The sequence below is a fragment of the Episyrphus balteatus genome, chromosome 2, assembly GCF_945859705.1.
Source record: "Episyrphus balteatus chromosome 2, idEpiBalt1.1, whole genome shotgun sequence".
NCBI classification, from domain to species: Eukaryota; Metazoa; Arthropoda; class Insecta; order Diptera; family Syrphidae; genus Episyrphus; species Episyrphus balteatus.
Window position 1 is genome coordinate 111,878,757 of NC_079135.1, and position 20,735 is coordinate 111,899,491.

At 31.9% G+C, this 20,735-nt stretch overlaps 1 protein-coding gene and 1 non-coding gene across 3 annotated transcripts in view; both read left to right on the top strand.

Moving 5' to 3' along the window:
* Window positions 1–20,735, top strand: part of LOC129908772 (mannosyl-oligosaccharide alpha-1,2-mannosidase IA) — a 235,158-nt gene that overhangs the window by 103,085 nt on the left and 111,338 nt on the right. The gene's annotated exons all lie outside the window — the stretch shown is intronic.
* Window positions 1,810–2,014, top strand: LOC129912825 (small nucleolar RNA U3). Its single transcript, XR_008771922.1, has one exon. It is a non-coding gene; the product is annotated as a small nucleolar RNA U3 (small nucleolar RNA).

Sequence of the window (20,735 nt, forward strand, 5' to 3'; positions counted from 1 at the left end):
ATTGAGGTGATATTTTTTGAGTTTTTTGTTTTTTATTTCCCAATGTAATAACTGTGGAGCAGGTGCAGATACTGCAGATTTACTTGTGTTAAGGTTGAATGGAATCCTTAATAACAGTCTAAAATTGAGTTTGAGAAATTATAAAGGCCTGCGTAACATTTCAATTTAATGTGAAGTTACATGGCATATAATTAGCGGACTAGCAAGGCGCTTCCAATAATACCTCATTTGTCAAATAACGAAAAGGATTTCAGAAGATATAATCGAACAGATGAACGTACATACCGATCAAACACAAACTCTCATTTTGAACGAAATGTGATTTTACTGGGGAGGGTGAGTGATCCGATTTAACCTAAGAAACTCTGTATTTTACCCAAGGAAACCCGTTGTTTACCGGAGAGACGAATTTACTTACTCAATGATCTACTTAATACACTATTCAACAAGGTTGTCTACCTTCCAAACCAAAAATCTAAATTCTATTTTTAGTCCAGTGCATTTATAATTTGACCCAGCAGTTTGTACCACCCCCAATTTTTTTTTTTTTCTCATTCGATAGAGCATTGGCTGAATATCATGACCCTGATTTATCGCACTCGTGAAATTTACCTTTCGGCCGCCATCTTGGATTTTAGTTGTTGTTGAATATCTCGATTTCTATTTATCCTACATAAAAGTTGTGAATACAAGAAACATAGGCAATTAAATTTCGCGTCTTTTATGTTAAGAACACTTTTTCGATATTCTGAATATTGAAAAAGTTACAAGCCAACAAAGTAAAAAAAAAAACAGAAAAAAAAGTTTTTTTTTTTAAGTTTTGAGCACTTTTTATCAAAATTATGAAAAAACCTTCCGAGATAAGATTATTCACCTTAAAATTCTCTACAACTCTGCCATACAATTTTTTTTTCTATCGCTATAAATACAAAAGTTATTAATACTTTTTTTTGTTAAAAATGCTCTTTTTTGTTTGTTTTTTCTATCTTTACTTTTTTCTGAATTTTTTTTTTTACCAAATCTTGAATTTTAAATGATTAGTGAGTATTTTTAAGCTTTATGTTACAAGAGAAAGTTCAGGACTTGCAATTTTTTTATATTTAAGTCTCTTCATTGCCTTAAAAAAGGGGTATTTTTTAACAAAAAAGTATTAATAACTTTATTAATTATAGCGATACAAAAAGAAAGGTGTATAAAGAGTTGTAGAGAATTTTAAGGCGAATAATCTTTTCTCGATACGTTTTTTCATTATTTTGATAAAAAGTGCTCAAATCTTTAAAATTGTCATTTTTTTCTTTTTACTTTTTTGGCTTGTAACTTTTTTAATATTCAGAACATCGAAAAGTGTTCTTAACATAAAAGACGAGAAATTTAATTGCCTACGTTTCTTGTATACACAACTTTTATGTAGGATAAAAAGAAATCGAGATATTCAACAAAAACTAAAATCCAAGATGGCGGCCGAAAGGTGAATTTCACGAGTGCGAAAAATCAGGGTAATGATATTCAGCCAATGCTCTATCGAATGAGCAAAAAAACATTTGGGGCTGGTACAAACTGCTGGGTCGCCCATATATGAACATCATAAATGCACTGGACTATTTTCTACCTATCGATCGTGTCCGTGTGCTATTTACCTTTCACCTCAACCTGGTACGATCACCTTTTCTCTACATTATCATTGTTTGTTTATGAGAGGAACAATATTATTTAATTTTATATGGAATTTTCTATTTCAGAACGCATATAATTCATAGTTGGTTGGTGCACAATAATTCACTAGTATTACCCAAATGTGATGGTTAAATTAAGACTATACTTCACAGGATCATTTCTGTAGTAAGTCTTCTTTTACTTTTGAAGAAATTCTAAGTAATCCCAACCTGCGATGAAGATGTATATCGTTTTGTCTTGTAGCGTGAGGTTTGACTTTTGTCCAGCGATTTGTTCGCATTGGATTAACATGTCGTCGATGATCGCTCGGTAATAAGGGACAAAACGACTTCTGAGTGGTTTTTTATTTTATAAATATTCACAAATTTTATTAGTAGGATTAGATTTAAAAAATACTAGCTGACCCGACGGACTCCGTTCCGCATTTTTCTAGTATTTATTTCCAATTTTTTGCTTTGCAATGTGTTAACCTTTTCTAATACAAAAAAAATCGGGCCACATATTGATATATGGAGCACAAACATACATACAATTGTATAAAGTATTAAAAAAAGCAAACCATTTGTTTGAAAGCTATTATAATTTTAATTGGGGTGTGCACCAAGTTAACAACATAAATCTTCAGTGGAAAGCAAAATGCTGTTATGTCCTTAACAGATCCTATGGAGTTATAATAATTTTGCTTTCCAGGGGATATGTATGTTGTATGCATGCCACTGTTTTTTTCTGGTATTTGCACGGGTTTTTTGTGTAAAATAGTATAAAAATGTTTTTAAAAACAAAACCTTGTGTCTCGAACTCCTCTCAATCACTTGCAATCGCTACTAAAATTTGATATTTTGTGGCTATTTAGGAAATCCAAAAAGGAGCGATCTTTTTTTGTAAATTGTAAAGAAAACGACTTAAAATGAAAAGATTCCGTCTTAATTCTATGCATACGTCTAAATATTAAAATATTTTCTTAAAAAGATTAAATCATTTTAAATTAATGCGGAAATTGTATTAATAAATTGGTAGTTGAAACAACTTAAACAAATTTTAAGTTTCAGTTTATCATACCAAGTTTCAACTGTGAGATAGCTTAGTGGTAAACAATTTTAATTGAGGAAATAACAATTTAAAGAGTTAAATCATGTTTATTTATTAGCCTTGAATATGAGCTCTTTGAATCCCAAATATTGAATTTCCTCATAACTTGACAGCAGCACCACGTACCAGGTCCAACTATAAAACAAAACCTGTCTCGAATGAACCTTATCAAACGCAAAAAATTTCATAAAAGTCTATACAGCCGTTCGGACTCCAAATATGGAATTTAACTAAGGCGAACTTAACTTGACATCAGCGTCAAGTCTTTCCAACTCCAAATATGGAATATTTGCCTATAATTTGACAACAGCGCCACCTACCAAATACAATTATAATTTACAAAACATGGATGGACCTTATCACACTGTCTTTCGGACTCCAAAAATAAGAAATTTGTCTATACATACTTCAGCAACAACGCCACCTACCGGGTCAAATTTATGAAACAAAACATGTTTCGAATGAATTTTATCGGACACAAAAAATTTCACAAAAATCTGTCGAGTCGTTCGTTCAAAATATGCAATTTTCCTAGAACTTGACAACAGCGCCATTAACGACTGTCCAGTCGTTCGTTCAAAATATACAATTTTCCTAAAACTTGACAACAGTGCCAACTACTGGGTCCAATTATGAAACAAAACTTGTCTCGAATGAACCTTGTCATAACACAAAATTTCACAAAAATCTGTCCAGTCATTCGACTCCACCTATGGAACTTGCCTACACTGAGGGAAAAAAAGCAACGTAAAATGTAATACGTTCAACGTTGATTTAATGTTGAAAAAACTAACATGAAACATCTTTAAATTAAAATTGAAACAACGTAAGAAATTTTTTATTTTTGTCGGACTTCAGCTTTTGTTGTATTTTATCACCCTTATTTTCAACAGCTAGATAACACGTTGCTAAATCATTCGCCTGGAGATCCAAGAGTTGTAGGTTCGATCCCCAGTGGCTGCCAATTTTTTTCTTTTTTTTTAATAAATTTATGCATTTTTTCAAAGTTGAAACAACTTTGGTTTAAAGTTTTATAACGGCAAACCACTTTAAAGTAAAGATGTTCATTCCGAAAAAAAGTTGAATCAACGTGGTTTTCGTTGATTTTAAGTTGTTTTTTTCCCTCAGTGTATAACTTGAAAACAGCGCCACCTGCCGGATCTAATTATAAAACAAAACCTGAAACGGATAGACCTTATCACATGCACAACATTTCACAAAAATCTGTATAGTTATTCGACCCCAAATATGAAATTTGCCTATAACTTGACAACAGCACCACCTACCGGGTCCAATTATAAAACAAAACCTGTGCCTGATGGACCTTTTCACATACATTTCACACAAAATTTCAGAAAAATCTGTCTAGTCGTTTAGGAGTAGGGTCACAAACAAACGCACAGGAGAAATATATATAATATAATAGATACAAACCATAAATCTTATTAATGACACTTTGCATAATGGTGTCATACACATACTTTTGTTGATCTTTTAACATCGGCACATTGGTTTGCACAAATACTTTTAATTGATTAAACAATTGTATTGCCTTTCGCGTAGTATTTCTGATCAAATACATCTTGGTCTGCACGATTTGGAACAACCAATCCTAACCAGTGCCGGTTTAAGCACTACCGGCGCCCCTGGGCAAGATTGCAAGTGGCGCCTCTAAAAAAAAATTCGTCTAAAAACAATTTTTTAAAATCACGAAAAAAAGCAATAGCAGATTATGTCTTACCTCTCATATACTTGTTAATGCATTTATTAAAAATGTGCAGTGTATTAACTTAAAAAGGTTAACTTAAAAAAAAAATTTATTATTCATGTCATTTAGGCTCAATTGACAAGACTACCTTTATCTCTGACTTTTTTGTTTAAACACATTTAGAGATTAGGTACAGTTGGTTTTATTTGAACAATATTTTTTCAAAAACTTTTTCAACTAGGTACATTAATGTCGTTTTCGATTGGAATCACTCAATGATTCACTCATTCTGAAATCCAATAAAAAACTTTGAATCGCTTCCACCCAATTCTAAAAGGAGATGGGGCAAAATTATATGGGACCTGGGCCATGAGCGTACATTAATGAGACTAGTCTTAAAATGAAACTGAAGGTTAGTTTATTCAATCTATGAATTTTTTTCAAATCGTAAGTCAGGGTCTTGAGATACAAGGCTCCAAAGTTCGTTCTGATAACCCTTACAACTCCCTTTTAAATGCAAATATGTATCATGAGAGCTACAAGAGGTATATTGATGTTTTTGATGTCAAATGAAAGGTTGTTAAGTACTATGTAGTTAAAGACTTTACAAAACGAAGAAAAAAAATCGTTCCAAGAAATATATTTTAAACTTAAACTGAGATAAGAGTGGATTTATCGAAAATCTTCTTTAGTATGTATTTTGTAATCTAGTTTATGTAAACAAGAGTGTAGCCCAGAGTTCTTCACAAGAAATTATAGTTTTTGTGTCTCTCTAACATAATTTGGTCAAATAAACAAGCTTCTAATCCGCATTCTAAAAAATTAAAACAGTTTTATAACTACACCTGTGTGTTGATTGTAAGCATATTTAAATTGAAAATAAATAAATATTTTGAACAAAAATCGATTTTTTTAAATAACATTTTACTTTTCTTTATTTGTTCACCGTTTCTTTGTTTTTGTGTAATATGTTTTTTATATTGTTTAAAAGGCACTAAAACAACCTTTCATTTGACATCAAAAACATCAATATACCACTTGTAGTTCTCATGATATTTGCATATAAAAGGGACAAGAGTTATCAAACCGAACTTTGGAGCCTTGTATCTCAAGACCCTGACTTACGATTTGAAAAAAAATTCATAGATTGAATATACTAACCTTCAGCTTCATTTTGAGACTAGTCTCATTAATGTACGCTCATGGCCCAAAAACGCCCCATCTCCTTTAATATCTGTATTTATAAGTATTTGGTTTGTTCGTTGTGAGCTCTAGGGCACTCTGGGTCGCTCCGAATTCGTTGTCAAGCGTTTTTTGTAGCTCCTTTTTCAACCAGAGTTATTTCCTCTGTGTTCGATGTTCGCTGATGAAACTAAAGCTCTGAGGTGTTCGATGTAAAATGAAAACCCGAGAAACTCTGATTTTTTTCACAGTTAATTGAAATGACTTAGAGTGCCCTGGAGGGGGGAACAACGAACAGACCTATTTTTTTATTCTCACACACAAACGTAGTTTTTATGAGAAATGGAGAAGCTGTCAGTTTTTGGCATTTCTGGATTTTGGGTTTTCGGGATTTTGGGATTGTGGGTTTTCGGGATTTTGTGTTTTTGGGTTTTCGGAATTTAGGGGTTTCTGGATTTAAGGATTGCTTTAGTCTTTCAAAAGAAATTGGGGCGCCTTGTTCTTCAAAGATGAACGAAGATTTTGGACAGCATTGGCTTCCCGGAAGCCAAATAAATTAACCCAAAATTGGGGGGCGCCTTCATTCTTCAAAAAGTTTAGGACAAACAATACGAGCGCTGTTGAAAATGTAAAATAGAAAAAAAATTGGGGCGCCTTTGTGAATGTAAAAAAAAATAAAACATCGATTGGAAAGACTTCGTTATTTATATAACTTTTGTAAAAGTTCGGGGCGCCTGCGGCGCCCCTCAATTCTTGCGCCCCTGGGCGACGGCACAGGCTGTCCCCCCCCTAAAACCGGCTCTGATCCTAACTGTGCCAATGCTTTACTCGCAGTGGATTTAATGTCACAAGGCGAATAATTATTTGTTTCACTCAAAATCGGGCTTTTTTAATTATTTTGAAAGCTTTACAAACTAAGCTTAGTTAAAATTTTTAAAAAGCGAGAGTGTTTTTTTACTCGTACAAATTGACAGCTATAAAAAGATGCGAGAAAAGGTATTATTTTTTTTGATACAAACCATCTACATATTAATACCTTTCAAACAAAAAAAAAATTACCAAAATCGGACCAGCCAAACGCGAGTTTATCGGCCACACACACTAAACGAACTCATTTTTATATATAAGATTTTCTTTTTTATAAATACAACTCATTAAAAAAACTAGGGAGCAGATATTGTTTTAAGATTTTGCTTTTCTGAACAAGGAATTTTATGAGGCGGATGGGCGATTTCGTCTAATTTCGACACATTTTGACCCACACTGGTATTCTGCAACTACGAAACTTATTTTATATATTTTTGAACCGCTACTGCTAACTTTTTATCGTCCTTCAATTTGTAATAATAAAAATAAGGTACAAAAACTAATGGATATACCTATAACCTATCATTTTTTTTTTCTTTCACATCGAAGTTTCAGCGTGGGTTTTTAATAAAAAAAAAAAAAAAATAAAAAAGGATTGAATGAACACAAAAATAGATAAGGTTGATAAAAAGTTGAAGTTACTTTGAGAGATATCCTTTCCTTATACTTATCATTCGAATGAAGAGTATTTCTATTACAAATAAAAAACAAGAACAAACAAAAAACACAACATTTCAACTTGTTTGTACAAATTAAGAGTAAAAGGTTATTTATTTTAGAGAGATTGAAAAAGTTTCGACTTTTCGTTCTCATTGACAAACAAACCCAACTTGGGTTTTGTTTTTCTTTGTGTTCTTATATGGGTTAGGTATCGGTAAAATAGTTATTTTTTTTATCTTTTTTTTGTAGTCCCAGTTAAAGATTATTAAGTTCAGTTGATGCTATTCTGGGTTAATGTGCACCATTTAAGAATAACTTTTGTACAAAATGTACAGAAAAAGAAAAAAATCTGCAGTTTTCTAAATGCACATTATTCCAAAAATTTCTAGAAATCGAATTTAACCATTAAAAAAAGTCACTATTTGTTAAAAGTTGACCACAGTAGTGGGCCTTCTTATATTACTAAAATAGCTTCTCAGCTACTTCTGTAAATCCTTCTCTAACAAATTAAAAATTTATTAAAGAAATCACTTGTTCAAATTAATGTCTGCCTTATTTAACTGAATTAAGACATTATTTTCCATTCCTGTGATCACTTACTAGCAGGAAATTTAAAAAAACAAAGATTTAATTGAATAAATTGATGAAGTCAGTTAATTCAATTAATCTCAGATAAATGTTTATCAATATAAAACTAGTTCAAGTATGCATACTGTATTCTAAGAGCAAACAATTACATTCATTCAGCATTGTGAGAATAATGAAACACCCAACAAAATCAGATAAAAGTTTGACCTATTTGTGCAACGCGAATTGTTTTTTGCCAACAAAAAGCTGTTTATTGACACCGAACTTTGATCATACAACAAAAAAAAAAAACACACAAAAATAAAATCCCCATCAATTTCATATCCAACATCCAACAAAAAACAAAGCCTTTTCTATAAATAATCAATTAGTCGGGGCACTGTTGCATGACATTAATTGCAGAATAACGAAATTGTTATTCCGATCTTTCAGTGTGATCTTAGGAACTTCAATCTACACGTCCAACTTTTATATACAGTAAAGTATCTATGTTTATTTGTTTATTGCAATAAATCTCAATGCAATTATTATATATTGCATGGATATAATTTATGACAAACCCTCTACTTGTGATGATACTCACTACTGGCTACTCTATACAAGTTAAGATTGATAACAATATGCTTCATTTCGATTTTAATAAGCACGTGAACTTTTTTTTTAACTGAGGATGAAAAACCTCTAAGCTAAAAGCAATCTTAAAGCTTACAGCGCAATTGAACGTTAAGACATCTAATAAACGAAAATGATTATAATCTTTTTAATAAGATGCATGCAAACGAAGAAAAGAAAACTAAAAAAAAAAAGTATTAAATCTCAGCTCAATGTTAGTTTGCATTATGCGTGCTTGTTTAAATTATAAGGAATTAAATTTTACATGTGCTCGTAACAGCGTACATATACTCGCCATCAAACATACCTATAATTTTCTTCAATTATCCTGTTAAACTTAAAAAAAAAAAAAAATAATAAAGTAAGAAAAAATTAAAAAAAAAACAAACTTGAAATGAGCACAATGATTTAAAAAGTCGATAACGTTGAGAGTGTAACATTTCAATTGAGAATAAAACTGTCAGAACATGCAATTTTGACTTAGTTATCATTAAATGTTATTTAGCAGACAAACAACAATTAAAATCTTATTTGGCTTTGAGATAAATACAGAGAGTTAATTTTTAAAATTCCAGACAAATTTAAATGAAATTTAAATATGACGAAATTTTAAAATTAGTCTCCTTTTTTTTTAAATCTAGAAGTCTTGATAATTAGTTATATTTTTGGACAAGCTCGTTTATCTTGGATCTAGACCATGCGTTAAATCTGGTAGTTCTGATTCTTAACAGTTGTTTTTGGTAATGCCAAATCAACATTGTGGTTTTGGTTTCATAATAGTATTTTTATAGCTACTCTAAAAGTCTAAAATGGAATGCTACCGAATTATTAGATGAAATGCAGTTATGTGCATTAGGGCGTTCGTTATTTTTGAATCAAGTTCCTAAGTGGAAAAACTGTTTCTAAATAATAAAAAAAAATCCCCTAATTTTGTACACATTTTTGATGAGGTTCTTTTCTATATTAAACACCCTTTTCAAAAAGGTATAAACCATTTTTCTAGGACCAGGGGTTTAGTCAGGACATTCATGTCTTGAAAAGCAATATTTTGGGAATCATTTAGCCTATAGAAATCAATTTATTTAAAATTTTACTGGGTTGAACTTCGTGATAAACATTATTTTTTAACAATTAACATTAACAATTTTGATTGATTACAATATGCTTTATTTCAATTTTACATTTTGAGAATTTTTCGACATTTTATTCATTTTTTTTTTTACAATTTTTGACACTTTTGACTTTTTTCGGCACTTTTATATCGAGGTAGAATTTAACCCTCTGTAGTAATTTCAATGTTTGCAAAAGTTGAATATTTTTTCAAAGCAATTTTTAGGATTTTAAGACATTTTATGCATTTTTTACAATTTTTGACACTTTTGACTTTTTTCGGCACTTTTATATCGTGATAGAATTTTACCATCTGTAGTAGGTTCAAAGATTGCAAAAATTGAATATTTTTTTCAAAGTAAAATTATAACTTAAGAAAAAAAAAAACTGTTAGAGATAAAAGTACGCTAAATATTTTTTTTACGGGAGAAAGTAGTTTTTTGACGGAAAAGGGACCTGTGAAATTCGATGAAGACTTGACTTAAAAATATTATAAGCTTTTCTAAGAATTAGTTTTTCAGGGCTAAAATCGTAAAAGTTTGGAAAACTTGGGTATTTTTGAAATTTTTTGTTGTTGGCTTTTTTGACAAACTTAGGGCCGGTTTGTTCACACTCGATTATCTTTTAATCAAGGAATTTTGTATGGAATAATCCTTGATTAAAAGATAATCGACTGTGAACAAACTAGGGCTTAGGATGTTTATTGAATCATATTTTAAAAGTACTGCACCGATCTTTGAACACATAATTTACGAAGTAACGCTGCACAGTGGGTACCGCCTTATGTCAAAAATAAAAAAAGTAAATGTCAGTTTTTTAAAATCCAAAGATTAAACAACGTTCTACAATCTCCCATAGAACCAAAACCAAAAAAAGTTTGACGGTTACTCTTTTTTTTCATTTCTTAATAGCCATTCAAAGTCGGTATATAAAAAAAGGTACAGTTTTCTTATCGCTGCAGTTATAAGGTGTGAACTTGCGATAGTTATAGCGGGTGTTAAAAAATTTTGAACAGTATTAAATTTTTATGGATATTAAACGAGAAGGTTAATACTTCCTAAAAACATAAATTATATTGTTAAATAACATTAAGGTTAATTGTAATGGGGCTCGTTAGTGAAGCAATTTAAATCATTTTTATTTAGCTTAATTTTCATTTGGAGATTTAGTTGGTTTGCCTTCTAGTGCCCTCTACAATTTAAGTTCTCAAATGAAGAATACTGTCCTACCTTTCGAAATAATAGAGCAGTTTTTTTTCCCCTTTTCGAGTAATACGAGTTTAAATGACGATACACGGAGAAAAAAAAATTACAACGTAAAACTAAAAAAATTCCTTTTTGGCACTATTATTTCTATAAAAGACTAAACTAGAGGGTAAGAATAAGGTGCTCGACTGAGAGTCAGGTTCCATTTCTGGCATTAACCATTTTTTTTAATTCAAAAAAAAAAAATTTTTTTTAATTAAAAATTTTTTAACATTTTTTATCTTTCTTTAAAATAACAAAAATTTAAAAAAACTGACTTGATGCATTTTTTGCAATAATAAATCATATAAATGATAATACAGGCGTTTCATTAAAAAAAAATGGTCATTACATTTTTGTCCGCACTTTGTATGTGAGGGTACCCATTGTGCGCTGGAGTGTTTTTTTTTTCTATTTTAAAATAACAAATCCGCCGAGTTTTTCGCTTAAAGTCCCGTTTTTCCTTTCAATTTGTTGTAAAAGAGTGAGAATTTGAAATTTTAAAAAACCCTCCCAGTGTTGCCTTCGCAAAACAATTATTTTACGAATGAATTTTGGATTTCACATGATCCAGCAACAAGTAATAAGGGACACCGCAATTCTACTTTTTTCGAATAATTGCTGCCATTGTCATTTTTTTTTATATTTCTACGTGAAATACTAATATTACATTAGTCCCTCGATAATGTGAACTACCGATAATGCGAATTTCTCTAAAATGTGAATCGCCAAAAATTTGCATTTTCATCTCTATAATGTGAACTTTGAACATTTTTAGACTCTGTAATGTGAACTTCTTTTGTAAAAGCTTGTGTGTTTTTCTTGTTCGTGCACGCAATTTTTTGAAGTTATACTTCTTATGGGAGGGTGAGTATGAAAATTCACTTTTTGACAAGAATGTCAAAGGGATTATGACGCGATCACCATGGGTAGCAGGGATGTCGTTTCACCTTTAGAGTAGTCAGTACTTTAGTATTTAAAAATGCAGTACGCCGCAGTACGGCAAACATAAAACACACAACACGTTGCAAGTTACATGTTTCATGTGGCAAGTTGCATGTGGCAAGTTGTATGTGGCAAGTTGCATGTGGCAAGTTGCATGTGGCAAGTTGTATGTGGCAAGTTGCATGTGGCAAGATGCATGTGGCAAGTTGTATGTGGCAAGTTGCGTCTGGCAAGTTGCATGTGGCAGGCTGCATGTGGCAAGTTGCGTGTGGTAAGTTGCATGTGGCAAGTTGCGTGTGGCAAGTTGCATGTGGGAAGTTGCATGTGACAAGTTGCATGTGGTAATTTCCATGTGGGAAGTTGCCAGGGTTGCAAAAAGCTCACATTTCAGCTCAGCTCACAGCTCAGCTCAAATTTGAGCTAGCTCACTTTTGAGCTAGGTTCCATAGCTCAGCTCATTTGAGCTGAGCTGAAAGTGAGCTGAGCTGAAAGTGAGCGCCCCCAACTTCCAACGCCTATATCTCGGAATTTTGAAGAAAATGAAAAATAAAATTTTTGATGCCAAAAGGTAGCGGGGACTCTAACCTACATTTGGGTACAACTCTTATCCCTGTAGGTCCACGCGTTCTCAAATCGGGAGAACTTAAAAGTAAAAAAAAAATAGGCACGATTCTGAAAAAATTGGCATGATGTGGCGGTTTAACATGGAAGGCGATTTTTTAAAAATCTGACAATGTGCAAAGCGTAGGCCCATGATACAAGCTATAATTTGGCATTACTCCCAAAAATTGCTCTCAAACGGTTTAGCTTCCAGGAGCGTTCAAAGATTCGGGGATTTTTCGAAAAAAAATTTTACCCTTACTTTCAAACACGATTTTCTCGGAATTTTGAAAAAAATCGAAAAACCGGATTATACCACTATCAGGTAGCTGAGAATATAAGCTTTCATATGGCACCACTCCCCTGTTTCTAGATCAAAGCGTTCGAACGCCTGTATCGCGGAGTTTTGAAGAAAATGAAAACAAATTTTTTGATGCCAAAAGGTAGCGGGGACTCTAACCTACATTTGGGTACAACTCTTATCCCTGTAGGTCCACGCGTTCTCAAACCGGGAGAACTTAAAAGTAAAAAAAAAATAGGCACGATTCTGAAAAAATTGGCATGATGTGGCGGTTTAACATGGAAGGCGATTTTTTAAAAATCTGACAATGTGCAAAGCGTAGGCCCATGATACAAGCTATAATTTGGCATTACTCCCAAAAATTGCTCTCAAACGGTTTAGCTTCCAGGAGCGTTCAAAGATTCGGGGATTTTTCGAAAAAAAATTTTACCCTTACTTTCAAACACGATTTTCTCGGAATTTTGAAAAAAATCGAAAAACCGGATTATACCACTATCGGGTAGCTGAGAATATAAGCTTTCATATGGCACCACTCCCCTGTTTCTAGATCAAAGCGTTCGAACGCCTGTATCGCGGAGTTTTGAAGAAAATGAAAACAAATTTTTTGATGCCAAAAGGTAGCGGGGACTCTAACCTACATTTGGGTACAACTCCCATCCCTGTAGGTCCACGCGTTCTCAAACCCGGAGAACTTAAAAGTAAAAAAAAATTAGGCACGATTCTGATAAAATAGGCATGATGTGGCGGTTTAAAATGGAAGGCGATATTTTAAAAATCTGACAATGTGCAAAGCGTAGGCCCATGACACAAGCTATCATTTGGCATCACTCCCAAAAATTGCTCTCAAACGGTTTAGCTTCCAGGAGCGGTTAAGATTCGGGGATTTTTCGAAAAAAAATTTTACCCTTACTTTCAAACACGATTTTCTCGGAATTTTGAAAAAAATCGAAAAAGCGGATTATACCACTATCGGGTAGCTGAGAATATAAACTTTCATATGGCACCACTCCCCTGTTTCTAGATCAAAGCGTTCGAACGCCTATATCGCGGAGTTTTGAAGAAAATGAAAACAAATTTTTTGATGCCAAAAGGTAGCGGGGACTCTAACCTACATTTGGGTACAACTCCCATCCCTGTATGTCCACGCGTTCTCAAACCGGGAGAACTTAAAAGTAAAAAAAAATTAGGCACGATTCTGATAAAATAGGCATGATGTGGCAGTTTAAAATGAAAGGCGATATTTTAAAAATCTGACAATGTGCAAAGCGTAGGCCCATGATACAAGCTATCATTTGGCATCACTCCCAAAAATTGCTCTCAAACGGTTTAGCTTCCAGGAGCGTTAAAAATTCGGGGATTTTTCGAAAAAAAATTTTACCCTTACTTTCAAACACGATTTTCTCGGAATTTTGAAAAAAGTCGAAAAACCGGATTGTACCGGAATTTTTTTTTTATGATAAAAAAAGAAATATTTTACTAAAAAAAAATAGAAATATATTTACTTTAAAAAAAAAAAAAGAAAAAAGATCACGAAAAATTATCTGTTTTATTTATAAAAATATCCATGTGTTAAAATAATTCCATTAATAACTAGAACCAAACATCTTAAGCTATGGTGTTTTATAAAAGTTTAAAATATCTTCATATTTCACTATACTTTCCAAATAAAAATCAATGTATCCTCTCACCCATCACAGCTCAGCTCACTTTACCTTAGCTCACCCAACAGCTCAGCTCACCCAACAGCTCAGCTCAACCTTCAGCTCAGCTCACTTTCAGCTCAGCTCAAATGAGCTGAGCTATGGTACATACATAGCTCAAAAGTGAGCTAGCTCAAAATTTGAGCTGAGCTATGAGCTGAGCTGAGCTAACTTTTGAGCTTTGTAGCAACCCTGCAAGTTCCATATTGCTACTACTAGTGCTGAAGCACACACAATTCTCATAAAATTACCATATCGCACATTTTATGCGCAATTCATTTACTTTCGTTAACCATATACCGTACGTTCTGAACCGCACAACATGAGTAAATTTCACAGAATAAATTGAAAATTACATGGACTCAAGGAGGATGAAAGAATTAATTTATTGTTCATTTGATAAAAATGTAAAAAAAACTAAGTGTGGATTAATTACTTCATAATAGAAATTAAAAATATCAAATGAAATTCATTTACATATACTGAATGAGAAGTATAACTTCAGTCGCGTGTACATGTGTACACACACTCTTTTTTTTACAATCCTGAATAATAGACAACTGTTATTGGTTTAGATAAATCTTAAGATATATTGAATGCGATGACTTTTTTTTTGATGTTTTGAAATGGAGTGTATACTCGTAATTACTTGTATTGAAATTTTTTTTTCAATAAATGCATAAATTTAGCTTGAAAAAAATATTCTGTATTACATTCATTGCTTATAAAAATGTTATAGGGCCAGTTTTTCAATACTCAGTTAAACAGTCAGTTAGTACGTATTTCCCTGATAGAGAAAAAATCATTTTTTCAACAGGCAGATATAGCTTATTCCTAGGAATAAAACTATCTGCTCCTTTCAGAGACGAATAAAAATTATTCTAAGGAATAATTTCAACAAAATATTGTGTCAATTGTCAAAGCTGCTTTGAAAGAATTTTGACAAGAAATACAGAGGAACACAAGAAAACAAAAACAATTATGAATAAAAATGACGTTTAATTTCGAATACTTTTGTATTTGACAATTTTTTTTGTTATGCTGTAGAATAAATTATTCTTGGTTGAAAAATTCAATGTTGTTATCTGATTGTTAAGAAGCCTAATAACTTTATTCGTCGAACAGTAAACTGACTGTTTATTAGAAGATTGAAAAATCGGGTCTTAATCAGTTTAATGAGAATTAGAAATAGTTCCAGTATTGTGAATCCTTCTAAAATCCGAAAAACGCCTTGTTTTAATTAGTTCACTATGCCCATTTTGAATCAACATTTTTTTGTATCAGTTTTTAATGCATAAGCTTAAAAGGACACTGAGATGTATGTGTAACTTTTTCCTCTTGCGCACTTAACACTTGACATATTTAGTTACACAAAGTTTATCTCAATTAAAAAAAAAAAAATGAATTATGTCAATTAAGATATTATAACCTTTAACTGTAGGAATTATTTATGTTAATGATGTTTGTTCGTAATTGAAATACACATTCTAGAATACACTGAATCAATTCGAAAATTGATACGACAACAAATAAGGAAAAAATTTTATCTTTCTGAATTTATGAACGAAATCATTTGAAAGGACATTCTAGAAAAAAAAAACGAAAAAAACTTAACCCAACACAAATTGCCCTAACGTTATATTAAATTCATGAAACTCTTTCAAGTGTGATATCAAATAAATTAAATTGTTTTCAAGTTGATCAAAAAACTCAACCAACCATTGAGAACCTTGTTACTTAAAAATTTATGACTTTTCAATGTTTACCTCTCTCTTTATTCATCAATATCAACAACCCATGAAAACAATGACGAAGCAAACAATAAGAACTAATGTCAATTCTTCTTACATAAAAATAGAATTAAACAATATTTTCTTATAATTGTTTTGCTTTCCTCTTAAATAAATTGTCAATACTATCACCATTATACCTACTTGGTGGTTCCTTCTAATAACGCTTAAAGCATTTAATTCGAAGACAATTTCGGAAACGACCACCAATTGATTTCAATCCACTTAACAAACATTGACAAATTATCCTTTTGCTTTTACTGTAAATTGTACAAACAAAAATAAAAAAAAAAAAACAAAAAAAACACAATCAACTCGCGGTTTTACTCTTCTCTCAAAACAATTCGTTTCTCTATTTTATATTTTGTTTTACATAGAAAACCGTAAAAATTAATGAAATACGGACACAGCCCAAGGAAAAATGCCTCCATCCTAGTATAACATGACTACAAAATAAGTCCATTAGTATGTAGTATGAGGAGGGGAGGGGTGATCGTAAGTATATTCGCAAACCAAAAAAAAAGAAGGGAACCCTTCAACTATGTGCTACACCCTGAGGCATTTCGTCCAATTTAGCACCGAACCAACAGCATCAACGTCACAGCTTACAGCTTTCAGTTTCAGTAACACAACGGAAGCAAGGAGCACCAGCAACAAACAGCTACAAGGGATGTGTTCACAAAGTGTGTGTACACCACAAAACAAAAAAAAAAAAAAAAACATACTTATTGTTCGACGCGTTTTAAGCAAAACCTCACTCTCTTATTTATTTCTGCACCTATTCCCGTACAAATATATGTGAGCTAGTAGTATATTCAAGTGGAAAAGTTGTATACAACATTATACGACGACGACGGACGAGTGAGAGAGTGTATACGAAAGAAAAACATTTTTATTTTTTGTGATTTTAAGGGTGGTGATAGCAAAAACAAAAAAACCTAAAAAAAAAGAAAGGCACACGCCTATTACAAGAACAAAAACACAACAACAAAACAGAAACAACCAAAATAAAGGCAAATTACAGCATATTTATGTTTTCTGTGCCAAGGAATTTCGTAACAAAGTCAGGAGAAACCAAGGTCGGATTTGGGCTTAATAAGACCTTAGTCAACTTGAATAGAAATCAGTCTATTCCAGCTTGAAACTAAAACATAATTAGGTTAAAGTTGTTTCAAGTATTATGAGAATGCTAAAAAAAATCTATGGACACAAAGCCGATTAACCATATAGGTATTGTATGCAATTGATATTGAAAGTTATGAAACAAAATTTTTTTAGAAATTGAAAGTTACTTCTTGTGCATAGACCGAGGCATTTGACCATTTCATATATGAATTGAACAATAAATCCTAGTCAAAGTGATAACAAATACGTTCGTATGCCAGGATATAATGGCGAGTATAACTAGAAAAAACACATCCAAAGTACTATTATTCTGAAAATCGATTAGGTTAGGGAAACCACTTAATATAAGTCGGATCCGGAGCCCCATGTCACCGGTCACCCAGCTAACGAAAAATGCTTATGAGATATCTTTAACTCGCGCGGGCAAATAGCCAATTCAATTCTTATAGGGCGAAAACCACGATAAGGGAGCACAGCACGCGGCTTAACTTGGTATATCGTACAATGCCCATTGTCGAAGTTTAAGGCTACACAAGAGTAAGAGACCCTAGATCATTTTCTCTGGACCTGCTCAGAATTAAAGATTTTATACTTTTTCTAAACAAAACTCAATGGCAAAAACGACATGAATGAAAGAAATTTACAGAAATCCTTTTGAGTAAGAGACTTGCACATCGGGTCATGCGCTCTTCTAAGCTAATCCAGGTATCTGACCAGGAATAGTTCAAGCCAACAGTCTCTCTCCGGACGAAAACGATCAGTGATCGCAATTTTTGTCTTCCTTGTCTAGAACCACACTTAGCTATTCCACAAGCAATTGAGGTCACAAGAGTTATGGTATCAAATCAGCGCTAATTGCGCTCTCTGAGCAGGTGCTCTAAAGGGCTTCCTTACCTAATAACAAAAAGAGTCCACGACAAGTTTAAAAACTAATTTTGTTATTTCATGATCAATAAGATCCAGTTTAGATTTTAAAAATCGACCTTCTGGAACTTGAAAATTTATTTTTTTTTTGGAAGTACATACTTAGTACCTACCTATTAGGGTGGGTCAAAAAAAATCGAAATTCGTTTTTTCGATTTTGTACTCCGATTGTATCAATCGAGCAATACGAATATCTTCTAAACGGTTGAAGCAATCAATTTGATGCCAAGAACGTTAAAGCCCCTACAAGAATACATCTTGCTAATTTGAAAAAAAATTAAGTTTCAGTGAATTGGAAAATTTTTAAAACTTAAAAATGTTTTTATAATTTTTTTTAACTTTGACCTCGAATATCTTTCAAATGGTTAGAATAATAAAAAAAGTTAACAAGACCTTTTTTGTGGAGCAATCTGTTTCCTACAAAATTATTATAATTTTTCAATTTGTTTCTCGATTTTTGGACCTCAAATATCTACTAAACGGTTAGATAAACGAAACAAGTGTTTGAGACCTTTTTTCTAGAGCGTTCAATTTTCTACAAGAATACCCGAGTCGAACAATTGGGACTATTTAAAACCTATTTTAAATCCAAATATTCTCCGTTTAGATTTAATAGGCCTTAAATATCATCTATTTTGTAAAGGAAATAACCTCTACTTAAGACCTCAAACAGTCGGTTATCGGAAAAAATCCCATTTTGGGTAGTTATTTAGGACCAAAAATATTATCGTTAAACCCTTCTTAGAACCTAAATATTCTACAAAAACTCATTAAGTCCTATTTATTCTACGTATTTCTAAGACTTCTATAGGCCTTTTTGTGACTCCGACATGGTACTTATTGTAAGTCCCAAGTCACTTTACGTCTACTTACCCCAAACTTTAAAAAAAAAACAAACAATTTATTTTGCCGCCAAATAATTTTTTTTTTTATTTTATCAAGCACTTTTATTTTGTTAAGAAAAAAAAAATTGTAGAATATCTCTGATTTTGTTTTTATTTTATTTGGTCGAAAAATTTTGTCGCAGGACAGCTGCGTTTTGTTGCTGTTGCTGTTGTTGGGATTTTTAATCCATTTGCTTTCCCTTACAATTAGAGAAGGATATTTGTTGCAAATAATAAAAATTTTTATTGAGAAATTTATTTACAAAAAATAAAAAAAAAAAAACTACATTGCAAAAATTTAATCAATGAAAAATGTGTGCATCAATTTGTTTTAATTATGTTAAATTTCTTACAAGTTTGACTATTTGAACTTTAATATTAAAATTTATATATGAGGCCAAATAGTCAAAATTCTATAACAAAATTTAAGGCTTACATTCTATATGACATTATTAAGAAACCACAACAAACGAACGCGCTCCTCTGAACGTGGTCAGACACGTTCAGAAAAAAGAAACACTACTTATTTATTTATTTTTTATTTTCACTAAAATATTAATTTTTTATAATTTTTTATTTTCTTTCACTTTCACTTTTGTTCTTCATATTTATTTCACAATTTTTTCACACTTTTTTTATATTACGTATAGGTACATAGGTACGAGTACATGACGTAGCGAACGCTGTTTTTTTTCACTAAACTAATATAGTACCTACATGTACATTAGTTTACTTTTTATTCAAAAGTTAGAAAAAGCTAAAGAATTAATTTTCTTAACTTTGAACTTTTTTTTATTTTATTTTTTAATACCGAAACCGATCCGCACTCCCGATCGACCTACTTCGAATGCCATATAAAAGTACCAAGTGGCCAAGGAGTTTCCTGTCTGAGCATGAATTTTTAAGACTTAACTAGCATTTGGAGTTTTGAAAGTCTCAACCTAGGTTAAAGAGTACAAATTCAGGGGTTAAACATTCTAGGCACATGAAGAACATTAAAAAAGTTTGAGTTTCAATAGATTCAACCTAGCTTAAATAGTGTTAATAGTATCTACCAAGTTTAAAGAGCCTAATAAGTACATAGTAAGGTCTAAGATTGTGGACACAAATAGAATATTTAGGATTTAACTAGTGTTTTCAGTTTTAAAAGTCGTAAATCATCAGTCATGAAGGTTTCACAGGAGATACTGAGTTTAGCAAGTATACAAAGTTCTAATTTAGGTTCATTTTAAGATGAAAAGTACTTAAATAGATTCTATAAAGTACTTTGAGTTTTAAATTCGTACATAAAGTTCGACTCGGGTATGTAAAGAAATTTGCTAAAAAGTCAATTAATAAAAAAATGAGTTTTTTTTAGTTAATAAAAAGAGCTCATATTTGGTGTGTATATTCAAGAGGTGCCTAGCAATCGATTTTTCGGAGTACAAAATCAAACAAAAGAATTTCGATTTTTTTGACCCACCTATGTTTTGAAACATTTGACCAATGACCCGATATACAACTTTTTCTGCATTCATTTACAACATCAATTTAGGTCTAGAAGTAGAAGTATTTTGTGATAATTGTCGAAAATTTCAGACACGTGCGAACGAGTTTTTCCAATACGTTTTCACATCATATTTTTGTTGAACGATGTATTTGAAAAAGACCTGAGCTCCTTGTCGTTTTCAGATTTTTTTTTGAAATCATTCGAATATTGATGTTGTGAAAATTGATAAGGGGCATATTTCAC